This window comes from Hydra vulgaris, chromosome 06 (genome assembly GCF_038396675.1).
Source record: "Hydra vulgaris chromosome 06, alternate assembly HydraT2T_AEP".
Classification (NCBI taxonomy): Eukaryota; Metazoa; Cnidaria; class Hydrozoa; order Anthoathecata; family Hydridae; genus Hydra; species Hydra vulgaris.
Genome location: NC_088925.1, coordinates 11,653,316 through 11,667,500, shown reverse-complemented (window position 1 = coordinate 11,667,500; position 14,185 = coordinate 11,653,316).

The following is a 14,185-nucleotide window of genomic DNA, read 5'->3' as shown; positions in this document are numbered from 1 at the left end:
AAATTTTCGAAAAAAGTATTGTTTCTTCTAAAAAGCCGATTGTAAGACAAACATAGTCTGGTACAAAATATGTGCCCATGGCTGTTCCTGTCTTTTGGCAAAACAATTAATCGTCAAAGAAATTGAAATTATTGCTTTTAAGAATGAAAGAAGCTAAATCTATGATAAAATCATTGGTAAATCTTTCGACTATTAGATTTTTATGTATTTCAACCCAGAATTTTAATGCTCGTAAACCAAGATTATGTGGAATGCTTGTGTAGAGATTTTCAATGTCACAAGTTAGTATAACACTATCTTAATCCATTATTCTGCGAACTTAAAAAATCCCCGTCATCTTTTACAAAAGTCTTTTGTTTCTTAACAATAGGAGATAGGATTATGTGAAGAAGTTGGCATAGATGCGATGTTGGTGAATCTATTCCAGCAATAATGGGCCGACCTTTTAAATCTTTTGGTGGTTTCATTTCGATAAATAGAGAGTAAGGTTCCTAAATCTTTTTAAAAAATTCAGTACATTTATAAGTTTTAGGGATTACATAAAAAGTACTAGATTTCCATTCAAAATTTGTGAAATCGCACAAATAGACAAATTTAAGAAATCGCACAAATGGACATATTTCCAGTTGCAAAACTGGCAATTCAACAGATAGGTTCGACAATCATATATAAGATTGCAAGAAAATGCACAAAAAAACTATAGAGCCATTCTTTCAGCTTTTTGTTTTTCTCGAGCTAAAAAATAAAAATAATTTGTTAACCTATGAAAATTATCTTCATAAGCAAAAAGATGATACCTTCAACTAATACTTCCTTTTATAATAACATTACAATAGTAACTCATAACTACAAAACTGCATTTAAATATTTTAATTATATAACTTTTTACATATATCAAAATCGGGATGACTACATTGCAATTGTACTACTGATGATTGATACTGAAAGGCCTCTAGTACTATTTAATATTTTCTTAGTAATATTTTAGTAAAAGAAACTTTTCAGAAAAAAATTAGTTTATTTTTTATGAATATTGTTGTTTTGCTTGGCTTCTTTTTCTTTCATATATATATATATATATATATATATATATATATATATATATATATATATATATATATATATATATATATATATATATATATATATATGCATATATATATATATATATATATATATATTTTAAACATCTTCGCTTCCAGCAAGGCTGCAAGCAGCCACTAATTAAAGTTGGAAGTTACTGAAAGAGAAAAGATGAAGATTGTAGAGCAAGATAACGATTGACGGATGACTTAAAAGATGGCAAATTATATGAATCAGGAAAGCAAGATGAAGGAAGCGAATTCCAAAGAACTGATGTTCGAGGAAAAAAACTAGACGAATAAGCGTTTTTAGAGCACTTAGGAACAGTCACAGAAAAAGGATGACACTTAATTGAATGACAAGTAACACGAGAATGAACTTTAGTAGATGGCACAAGAGACGCTAGCTCTTTAGAGCAGCGCCCATTATAGTATTTGTAGAAAAGAGAAAGAGAAGCAATATTACGACGATATGATAATGGTTAGAGGTTGGCTGCAAGAGCAGGTCCAACTATGTTTACAATGTGTTTTTGAACCTTGTCTAAAAGAGAAAGGGCATCATTAGAAGATCCGCCCCAGATATGGCAACAGTATTCCATACAAGACCGGATTTGAGATTTATAGAGATAGAGAATAGAATCCGAAGTAAGAAAGTGACGAGCTAGATAAAGAGATGCAACCTTTGCAGATGCTAATTTTGCAACTGATTTGATATATGGTTTCCAAGAAAGATTGGAAGTAAGAGTTAATCCTAGAAGATGAAGAGTAGATGACTCATCGAGTACATCACCGTTCATAAATATAGGAAGATCTAAGTTAATTCGATAACGATTGGCTGAAAAAAATTGAGTTTTATCTGCATTAAAATTCACCAGCCACTGTGAGCCCCATGCTGTAGCAGAATTGAGATCCTTTTCAAGCTCAAATGCCTCCTCCAAGCAATCAGAGATTGTTGGCTTCATATCGCGACAAGAACAAATGGTAGTATCATCAGCAAACAATGCCACCTTAGATGTGAGAATATCTGGAAGATCGTTAATGTAAAGTAAAAAGAGTATAGGGCCAAAGATAGAACCTTGAGGAGCCTCTGAAGTTACAGAATAAGAAGAAGAGTGTTGTCCATCAAGCACAACTTTTATGCCACAATTGGAAAGGAAGGATTCAATAATCTTAAAGATGTTGCCGGATACACCATAAGAAGAAAGCTTATGGAGAAGACCAAACTTTATCAAAAGCTTTTGAAATGTCAAGAGCAATAGCCTAAACTTCTCCACCTTTATCTAAGGCACGATAAAATCTATCGGTTATTACTGTTGGCAAATCAGCTGTAGAACGAGAAGATTGAAATCCATATTTATGGTCATAAATTAAGTTATTAGATTCAAGATGAGAAATTAAGTGTTTGTTAATTAATTGTTCAAAAACCTTTCTTGTGATTGGAAGAAGACTAATGGGACGGTAGTTAGACGAATCAGATCGCTCTCCAGAATTTTTGAAAATAGGGATAACAGATGCCGCTTTCCAGCAGGCTGGAAAACAAGACTCTGATAAGCACTTGTTAAATATTTTTAGAGTATAGACGACAGCTCCAGAGAACAGTTCTGCAAAACAATAACAGGTATGTTGTCCGGGCCTCAAGCTGTAGAAGAGTCTAGGCAGGAAATCACTTTAGATACAGATGCTGGAGTGATATGAATGTCAAGCAATGGATCAACCTGTTTGTTGGCAATATCAGGTAGAACGCAACTAGTGGAATCAAGAAATGATATTGATGAAAAGTTTTTAGCAAATAATTCGGCTTTGTCTTTAGGTGAGGTGACAAAGTCTGAACCATACAAGAGAGGTGGAATTAAAGATTTGCCCTTATTATTGACATTATTAAAGATTCTCCAGAAGTCACGAGCCTATTTTTTGAGATGAGATACGAGATTTTATGACCTGAAAATAGCAGGTTTTGACGTTAGACAAATCTTTTTACAATTTCTTCTAGCAGTAATAAACAGACGTCTGTTTTCTGGAGTATTGTTTAGCTGATAAATATGGAGGTAACGGTTTCGATTGGCAATCGCAGCAGCACAGTGTGAGGAAAGCCATGGAGGAGAATGGGGCTTCACCTGGAATCGATGAAAAGGAACAAAAGATTCCATGCCAGCCTGAATCCACGAAGTTATGTAAGAAGCACATTTGTCGACAGGAAGACGATAGATTTCTACCCAAGGGCCATCACGAAGAAAACTACGGAAAGAATCCCAGTCAGCTTTACTGTAGTTGTAAGAGGTTCGATAATAGGGGGATTCAGGTGATGAAGAAGAATGAGATATTAGTTTTAGAGAGATTAAACTGTGATCAGAAGCACCTAAGAGTGAATGTGGAGAAACTGAGCACTGACTAGGATCAGAAACAAGACATAAGTCTAGTAGAAAAGGTAGATGATTCGGGTTGTCAGAAAGCGAGTTGGAAAGTTGACTATTTGAGTTAGGGATTGAGAAAGGCAAAATTTGTGGGCTTTAATGCCTGCCGAATCACTGACACTAGAGCCAAGCCATTCAGAGTGGTGAGCATTAAAGTCACCGGCAACAACTATGTTAGCTGATGGATAAAGAGAGAGGGCTTGGTCGATATGATCAGAAATATCATCAAAAAGAGTGCAGTCTTGAGATGAAGGAGAGCGATATAGAACAAAGAGAAAAGTGATAGAGTGAAGTGGTGCTAAACGAAAGCACATGAAATAATAGTCTGTGGATTTAAACCTAGTTTCACGACAAATGGGTGAATTCTTACGAATGTAAATGCCGAGACCAAGCATGTGACTATTGGAGTCTTTACGAATTAGAGGAAGATAACCATCAACACTAAGATCACAAGATGAGACAGGTGAACTCAAATTAGTCTCACAAAGAGCAAGTAGGTCTGGTGAACTTTGCAAGAGATAAGACTCAACAGAAGAAAAGTTTCTTCGAAGACCACGAATATTAGTGAAAGTTAGGTTTAGAGAACTTGGTGATGATGATGGTTTTTTGTGTTTTATAGTTTTTGGTACTTTATTCATTTTTAAATTCGATTGAAGAACTTGACTCAAATCATAGATAGTACTCAGAACACTGTTTAATAGCCCATGCAATTGCCTCATTACTACTAATAAACCCTAAGCCGTAACAAAGGGCTCCAAATGTGGCCTCAGCAATGCACATCAAAAGTACAAACAGATATATATATATATATATATATATATATATATATATATATATATATATATATATATATATATATATATATATATATATATATATATATATATATATATATATATTTGTTTATATGAGGATTACATAACGTTAGAAATTATATAATTGTATTGGATTATTATTAATCATTATTATTGAAGAATGTTTCATTTTTTTCTCATTGTTATGATATTCTCGCGTGACAAACCTACAGATAATTAAAAAAAAGGTTTGATAAAAGCACGAGCTCAAAGCATAGCCGACGACACGGGTTTTAAAGTGGATGGGTACAATTGTCAATTTATAAAAAAAGTCCTTTATATATCAAGAATTTTCTAAAGAAAAGAAAAAACCGGGGGGTCAGGGATACGTTTTCCCCGGCCCCTTAGTGTCGTCGACCTTGCAAAGAAGAATAACAAAAGTCACTACAATTTTCAATCAATCAAAGGAAATGAGACAAAATGGCAAACTAAGATAAATTAGATTTAATATTTGTAACTTGACGTATATTTAGAATTAGTTATTTATCTTAAAAGTTCCATTTTTATTACAAATTTTTTTTTTTTACGAAGGAATCTATTAACTCTACCATAGTTAAATTTTTTGCTTTTTGAAAAATGCAAACAAATATATATATATATATATATATATATATATATATATATATATATATATATATATATATATATATATATATATATATATATATATATATATATATATATATATATATATATATATATATATATTTGTTAATTCATGAGAATTCTTAAGTATTCTATTAGTTTATTCTTAGAGAATACTTTTCGTTTATATTTTATAAATTTATGATTAAGTTTTCTGGAATTTATGCATAAAAACTGTAAATATAGATATAAACTAAGTGTTGATAAATATAGTTTTCTTAAATATTCATCATTTAGATGTATTAACAATTACATAAACGATTACATTAACAATTACATTACATTACAGTAACAACGATTTGACATGTTCGTATTTAGTTTTATTTTATTAGTATTAAACATGCAATAAGTCTGCTCGGACGTATTAAGTTAAAATAAATAGGTTTCAAACTTTCTTAAGCTACATACGGACAATTTTGGTACTAAAGTTTTTATTTTTTTAAGCAACGGATCCATACATGTTTCTTGACTACCCCCAACTTTGTTACTCTATTTTTAGATGTATAAGCTCCACTAAAAAACTGACCGCCTTATGATCATTAAATATAAACAGAAAACAGTCAGTTCTTTTCAATTATCCATTTTAAATTTTTGTTGTCCTCATCTATGTTTTTTAGTTTGTTGTAAAATATGCAAAGAACATAGCTGTCAAAGGCTATTTTTACACCAAATTATATAACTTCAACAACTTTATTTTGAATTCTATAGCACATTATGTTATTAAAATTTTTAAATTGATATGTATTGTATCCTTGTTGAGGCAAAAATGATTGATTGGAGTAAAAATTTTTTTTTCATTTTCATCAAAATTTGTCTAAATTTGATCTAAAACAACTTTTTCAAATATTTTTCATAATAATGGAAATACATTTGTTAGCTTCTAATTATCCGCTATGATAGAGATGTAACTTTCCAAAATGATGGAGAGATAATTCTCCACAATGATTTTTTTTCCGTTTTTTATATTACAGGTCTTATACACAACTTTTTGTTTTAATAAAAACCTACTTTAATTACTTTTATACTTTTAGTACTTAAACAAATGTTTTTAAAAATTCTTGACTAAACTTCTTGAATTCCTTTGGGAAAGTATTGGACCAATAAAATTATAAAATCTATAGTGCATAAAATCTTAAGTTTGCCATACCTCTTTAAAAAATTTAGGTGCCCCAAAAAGTCTTTACAGTCTTATTACAGAGCACCGTGGATAAGCATTTAATAGGAAGTTCACGCTTCCTTGCTAACCGATGTCGCAAAACTTGCCCGAGGTGGGATTTGAACCACGGAGTTAACATTTCTCAGGCAAGTGCGCTACCACTGCGCCACGGCTACTTAATTAAATATGCTAAGTTAATGCTAAGTTAAAATAATGCTAAGTTAAATTAATATTGTTATTATCAAGTTCTTTTAATTATTCAAAGCTACTACAAAGATTGAATATGAATATCTAATAACGTTTAAATGATTTTCTTTATTTGTCTATTTTTTATTTATTAATCATCATAAGCAAAGTAGGTTTGTGACGTATATCACTGTTTATTTATGATGATGATGATCTGTTACCTTCAAATCCCATAAAAATAAGGTTTAGGTTATTTAGAAAGTTGCTATTTTTTGTTTTTTTTTTTGTTTTTTTCTTGTCTCAGAGAATAGTTAAAAACTTTTTCAGGTAATTTTTTATCTAGGTTTATGAACATATTTTAACAAATAAACATGAATTTTTTTCATGGAATAAAACATATTTTGTTTTATCTACATTGAGTAAAAGTTTAATTGATTTAAAACATTTATTTTTTCTTAATTCAAAATTTGTTTAAAAACAAAGTTGCTTGATGTTATTGACTGAAAGAAATAGGTTTGTATCATCAGCAAACATTTTCGCTTCGTTGACGCATTGTAAAAATTATTAGCATAAATTAAGAACACAGGCGGATCATAAAATGACCCTTTCGGAACTCCATGCATAAAAGTGGCGTTTGTCTATATTAATTATGTTTTTAATATCAAACAGAATATTACCTACTGTTAATATAGATTGTATATCTATTAATATAGATTGTATATTTAATGTGGCTAACTTCTGAAAAAGTTTGTTACCTAACCTTTACCTAAAATGTGGTATACAAATAGTTTAATAATAAAACAAAACGTTTTATAATTCTTTATCATAACAAATATCATAGACATTTATTAATAGAATATCTTAAAGCTTTTCCATTTTGATTGTTAATTTCTAAAATATAATCTAATTTTCTGGTAGTACTTTTTGCTTCTATTATTAAACTAAAAAAATGCACAAGTTTTTTCAAGCAACATTGACTGGAGAAATAAGTAATTAAATGATTTAGAAATAATTAGTAATTAAATGATTGAGAAACAACTAGTAATTAAATGATTGGGAAATAATTAGTAATTAAATGATTGAGAAATAATTAGTAATTAAATAATTGGGAAATAGTGCTTTATTTAATAAGAAAACTGTCACCATCTAAACTAAATTATTCGTTAATGTAGAGCAAGATAACAAACTGAAACATGCCTGAGTATAAATTTTCGTACTGCTTTGTTTCGTTGCTATTGGCGTTGTAAAGAAATGTAATTTTTATCATGCAGCTAAAAGGATATTAGCATCCAGTAAGAAATGAGCCAGCGACTCGCTAGCTTTGTAGCGATTTTTGAAGAATTTTTTTATAGGTGCCCCAAGAAGTTCTAACGGTCTTGTCACAGAGCACCGCGGAAGTGCATTTTAACCAGGAAGTTCACGCCTCCTTCCTTACCGTGATGCGAAAATATGTCTAGAGCTCGTTTAGATCTGGATTTTTCCCCTCATGTTATTGAAAACTTCAATTTTTAATATTGTATCTAGTATTTATAAAAATAATTGAACTTATAGCATCGCAATTTTATCACGACGAGTCGCTAATTACATATTTCTCATTATCTACATAGCTTTGCAGCTTTCGATACCACAACGATATATCAAAATCAAATCAAATGAAATATATTTCTGAAAAAAAGTTCTTACATTCTTAAGGGTATATAAAAATAGTAATGAGTATTAATATCAAGTAAACACCATTCAAACTCAATAATAATAAAAATAGTGATAATAACAACAACCCCTGTGGGCATGCATCGTCCGTCGAACGTCTGGACGTCCGTGAGACGTCTAACAGACGTCCTCCGGACGACTTGTGCCCACTGGGATAAATGTAATATAGATATCAATAATAGTAGTAATTATAAAAAGTTATACTATAATAATATACTAATCAGTGATGGATCCAGGAATTTTTCGTGGGGGAGGAGGGGGGGATGTTGAAATATTTTTCTCTTTTGAATCAAAAACGTGCGTCTCCTAAATAAAAAAGAGGTCCTCAATTTCTTTGAAATTCTAAGACTTTCAGATTCTGGTGGGGGGGGGGGGTGCATACCCCTATCCTCCTCCCCCTCTTCCTCCTCCACTTAATCCATCACTGATACCAATAATAATATAACAACAACAATTATGACAGTATTAAAAATAATAATTATTACAACAACATTACGCTAACAATAATAATAATTACTATAATATTAATAGCAGTACTAATATTAGCAATAATAGTTAAAAGTAGTTAATAATAGTAATGTAAATATTTATAAAAATAACAATACTATTATAAATATACAATACTAAAGACACCAAAAATTGATTATAGAAATTAAAAATATTAACTGTATTTTTTTTAATAAAAAGTAATATAAACTGTTTAAAGGATAAGAATGAACTGAGAACTTTTAGTTCAAAGTTTTAAGTCTTTACAGTGGGATAAAAAGGAAGGATTTGAATCAATTTTTATACCAAGATATTTAATTGAGTTGACAGGTTCAATTTTCTTGCCACTTAATCTAAAGTTCATATGTTTAAAGATTTTTGTTTCATTAGATTTAAAGACAACGAGTTCAGTTTTATTAATGTTTAGAAAAAGTTTGTTGGAGTGAAGCCACTGAACTAGATTGGTAATATCATGTTTAATGTCTTTGTAAATTTTTTTAAAGGAATTTATTAATTAGCATTAGATTAGTATCATCAGCAAAGTGGTAAACAGTAGCAAACTTAATGGATGTAAGAAGATCATTAATATAAAAAAGAAAAAGCAGTGGTCCCAACAATGAACCTTAAGGAACACCATTAGAACATTTTACAAGGGTAAATATTGTGTCATTTATAGAAACAAATTATGTTCTTTCGTTTATCATTTATAAAAATATTTATCATTGATTGCTTTTCTTATCAATTCAGTCATTTCAATGAGAGCGTGAGTTATGGAGTGATTGGCACAACATCCATAATGATGGGTGTAAAGGCATTAAAGTTTTTCAATAAAAGCATAGAGCCTATTAAGCATCGCCTTCTCAACTTTCACTAACTCAATGAGTTTACCTATATTAGAAAGCAGTGAGATGGGTCAGTAATTGGTGAAATCTAGTAGAGAGCCTTTTTTAAATATTGGAATTATTTTGGCAACTTTAAAAATATCTGGGAAAATACAACTTTTAAATTAGTTATTTAAAACAATACAGAGAGGCTTTGAAAACGATTTAGCATTTGGAATGTCACTAAATACGCGTTTAGGGGGTATGGCTTTGCTAAGTAGTTTGTTATGTATAGTGCTAAAAAAGTTATTAAATATATTAGATACGTCTGATCAGTGATAAGGTTTTCGTTCAATTATCAATCAAAAAGTTTAAACAATGTATTGTACACACAATAAAGGTCTTATATTAATGATTTCTTTCATTCCCAGGTGTTTTTAATATTGTTCAGATGATTATTAAAATACGTTTTATTTTTTTTGTTGCTAAATTTTAATAAATTGCAAGTTTTGTTCCTATAAAATTGAAATTTAGCAAACAATTCATTTTTATTATAAATATTTTTTGATTTTATAAACTTTTTATAAAGTTTGGTTTTAACTGAAATAGATTTAAGCATTCCATACGTAATCCAATGATTTGTTTTTAGTTTAATTTGCTGGTTGGTTAGTATTTGTAAAGAGCATGTTGGTCAAAGATTTCATCAAATGTTTTTAAAATGAAATTTATGGATTAATTACCATCATCTTTTTTAATAGAGAGTTCAGAAATATCTTCAATAAATATACTTTTATTAAACTTTTTAAAACATCATCTATAAGTTTTTACTTTTTTGGGGCGGTTGGGTATGCCAGCTATGCAAATAAATTGTGCCATGTGATCTGAAATTGAAATCGTGAGCTTACCTGAGAATTTCAGTTGAATAAAAGTTCGTGAACTTTTGATTTAATCGTTATGCGTGATGGTAAATTTATAGAAGGGCTTAGTCCGTAAAATGTTAAAGAATCAAGGTATGTAGAAACAGGGTTAAATTAATTTTGACCTTATAGATCCTTAATAGATCGTTATCATTACATATCGCATCCTTATAGCTTGCTAGAACATAATGACAAATCTGTAGCAATTTGATGGCTACATATCGCATCTTTATGGTTACATTGATAGCTACATATTGTAAGTATGTAGCTAGCTACAATATAAAGACAAATTCAAGCTCAGTCGATTGCAACATATCGTAACTTTTTAACTTACTATGTTCTCAAAAGTTTCTATCTATTCAATAGCTACATATTGTTGCTTGGCAACTACTAACATGGTTGTTTTAGATAAAATTACAACAATAATTAAAAAAAAAGATTCAATCACAAACAAAAAATAAAAAAATTTTAAGTGGCATAAAAAGAAATCGCGGGTAATATAGTAATAATGCGTGTTTTCTAGAGCATAATTACAAAGCCGTCGTCTTGTAATATGATAAATTAGCATAAATATAAATAAGTTATATAATAGTGAATTAAGGTCATATTGTGAGCTTTTTTAACGGCCAAACGGCTGTCTTTATTGTTACGAATATCATTGGCTAGCCGATTTCCCATTGGGAAGCTTAAAAAAAACAAAATTACATAAAAAAGAAATATACCACACCATTTTCAGCACTGTAATTATATATATATATATATATATATATATATATATACATATATATATATATATATATATATATATATATATATATATATATATATATATATATATATATATATATATATAACAAATAATATTTATTATGTATTTATAGTAAAAGATACATTATTCATTAAATTTCTTTTTCAAAGTTTTGCTTTTTACAATCAAGATATGTGTGTGTGTTCTTGTAAACAACGTAACAAAAATTACTTTTTCTCCTCTTTAACAGTGATTAAACCATGAAAGTCTTGCATTAATTTAACCGCTTTTTCTGCCGTATCATTACCTGCTCTCAGTGAATATAGATTGCTTTTGGCTTGTTGGAATAAATCATCATTTGACCATAAAGAAGGGCTCTTCTTCAAACGTTATCTGAAGAAGAGCCCTAGTTATCTGAAGAAGACCCCATTATGGAATTCGAATTTTTAAAAAAGGTTTTTAGATTGTGAACCTCTGATAAATTTTGCATAAAAAGAAAATAACTTTTTTTTTAATTTCATATTTCTGAGGGATTTCCACCATAATTGACTCAAAATTGATGGCAGTACTGTAATCAATTTTGAGTTGATTAAATAAAAACTTGCTTTTGACAGAGGCGAAGTCATCAATGTTTTTATCTGAAATTAAAACAGAAGGAATTGACATCAATTGTGTAATAAACTATAGAAGAAAATTGAAGCATAATTTACATATAAGACTTTGCGGCCCAAAAAGTGGGTCACAAAGTTCTTCTTTAGTTGCAATGTAACGTTTATTGAGGGCTGATGGTTTTCTTAAGCTAAATTAGGAACCATTGTTACTTTAGTTTCATTTGACGTTATCGTCAAATAAAGACAAAACAGACTTTATCTGTCAAATACTATTAATGCTGCAAAACTTGTTTAAAGCTGCTTTGGAAATGCTTTTTCTATTGTTTCGTATTCTTTCATGGACTTCAAAAAGCATAAGTCCTGATAAGGTGCTTTTACTGCTAAAATGCATTGGAGCCAGAATTTGACGCGAAATATCAAGATAAACAGACAGACATCCAACAGAGCTGCCTTATCCTTGTTTGAAATTCTGAATTGGGAGCTTAGTAATGATAACAAATAAATGGCTCTCGAATGGCTCTCTGACCTAGAGACCAAATCTTAAACTTCTTTTCTGTATCTGTGTATGTAATGCTATTGGAAGCTTAATTAATTAACGATAGTCATCTTTAGCTATTTCTTTAGTAAATATATATATATATATATATATATATATATATATATATATATATATATATATATATATATATATATATATATATATATATATATATATATTTATAACCGTAGCCACCGGGGTCCAGGGGGGCTTAGACCCCTCTACCCTCCAAAAATATTTTTTTTTAATTATAATTGAGGAAAAACATAGGAAAAACATAAAACATTTTTTAATTATAATTGAGGAAAAACATAAACATAAAACCTATATATAAAATGTTTTTAACAAATATTTTATCCCCTCCCTCCTTTAAAAGAACCATAGGCCCCCCTAATATCAAAAATGTAGTTACGGCTCTGTATATATATATATATATATATATATATATATATATATATATATATATATATATTTATATATAAGTATTATAATAATTTATATAAACATATATATATCAGTACTGGGAGTATTTAAAATATTATTTTAAATACTTTCTTTGTATTTGTATTTTAAATACTTTTGTTGAAAGTATTTAGTATTTGTATTTAAAATACTTTTGATTAGTATATTGTATTTTGTACTAATTGAAAATACCTGTAATTCAAATACCGCTTAAAACATTCTCAATACCGCACACGGATAACTAGACTAATTGCTATGTCATAGTGTCACTCTGCCACTATTGTTTTTGAATAATTTCTAATTTTGTTTATCTACTTTGGTTTCATTAGGGTAATTATCAAATTATTTCGCGGAAATCAACGATTTTAATTTAAAGATGGTTGCCATGAGCCGCAAAAACGAAATGACTGAAGAAGACAATGAAATTTTACCAGCAATTGTAGATGGTACTCTTTTCAAAATCGTAGCCAGATAAAAAGTAATAAAATATCAGCATTATGCTTATTATGTGTACATAATTCAAAGCCATTATCGGGCACGGTGGCGACAACATCAAATTTTGTTAAACATTTGAAAGTAATTTTAAAATTTAGTATTAGTTAAAATTAATTTAATTTATCTATTATGAACAATATGCAATTAATTATTAACAAACAAATATATAATGTTGCAATAAAGGAAGGACTGTACAAGTTAATATAAATATAAAAGTTAATATAAAACTTAGTTACAATAAAGTAAAAACTTATTTTTTAAAAGGATTTATATTTACTTTATAGAACACAAGAATCGCTTTGGAGATTATAAGGCGCATAAGGCAGATGTTCAAGGAAAATGTAAGCTAGGCTAGGCCGGTGTAGGAAGAACGGCTGATGAAGGCCCTGCTATAAGAAGTTCAAACAAATGACTTTCCGTGAAGCAGCATCAGAATTTTCACCACAACGTCGTATTATATCGCAAGAAGAAGCTGACAACTTATTTACGGATTATAATACTAAAGACATGCGTCCTTTGGCTACGGTTGAAAAAACCGGGTTTTATCAACCGTATTATGTGTCGCAAGACTCTTAACAAACGTTTAAGTTCAAAGCTATCTAGGATGCATGAAAAAATAAGAAGCAAACTGAAAAAAAGCATTATTTGTTTGCACTACTGTTGACATCTGGTCAGTCAATAGAAAATCTCGGCATGACTGTTCATTATATTGAAATGCCACTAGATAATTCTAGTACGGTTTTACGAGCATCTGTATCCCTTGCTTGCTTTCAATTTTATGTTAGTTGCACATATGACACAATTGCTGAAGTGATTTCTAAAATTCTTTGTCAATATGACCTTAAGGTAGAAAAAATCTCAGCAACTGTCACCGACAATGCGTCAAATTTTAGAAAAGCATTCAATGAATTTTTGTAGAGTTAACTACATGTGCAGCAGCAACCAATGTAAGTGTGACATTCACTATTACACCTAAACCTGTTGCTACAACATTAGATACTTTGCAAGGGGATAATGTGTATTATGGCCATGTGTTTCCACATTTGCATAGCTTACGGGTGAA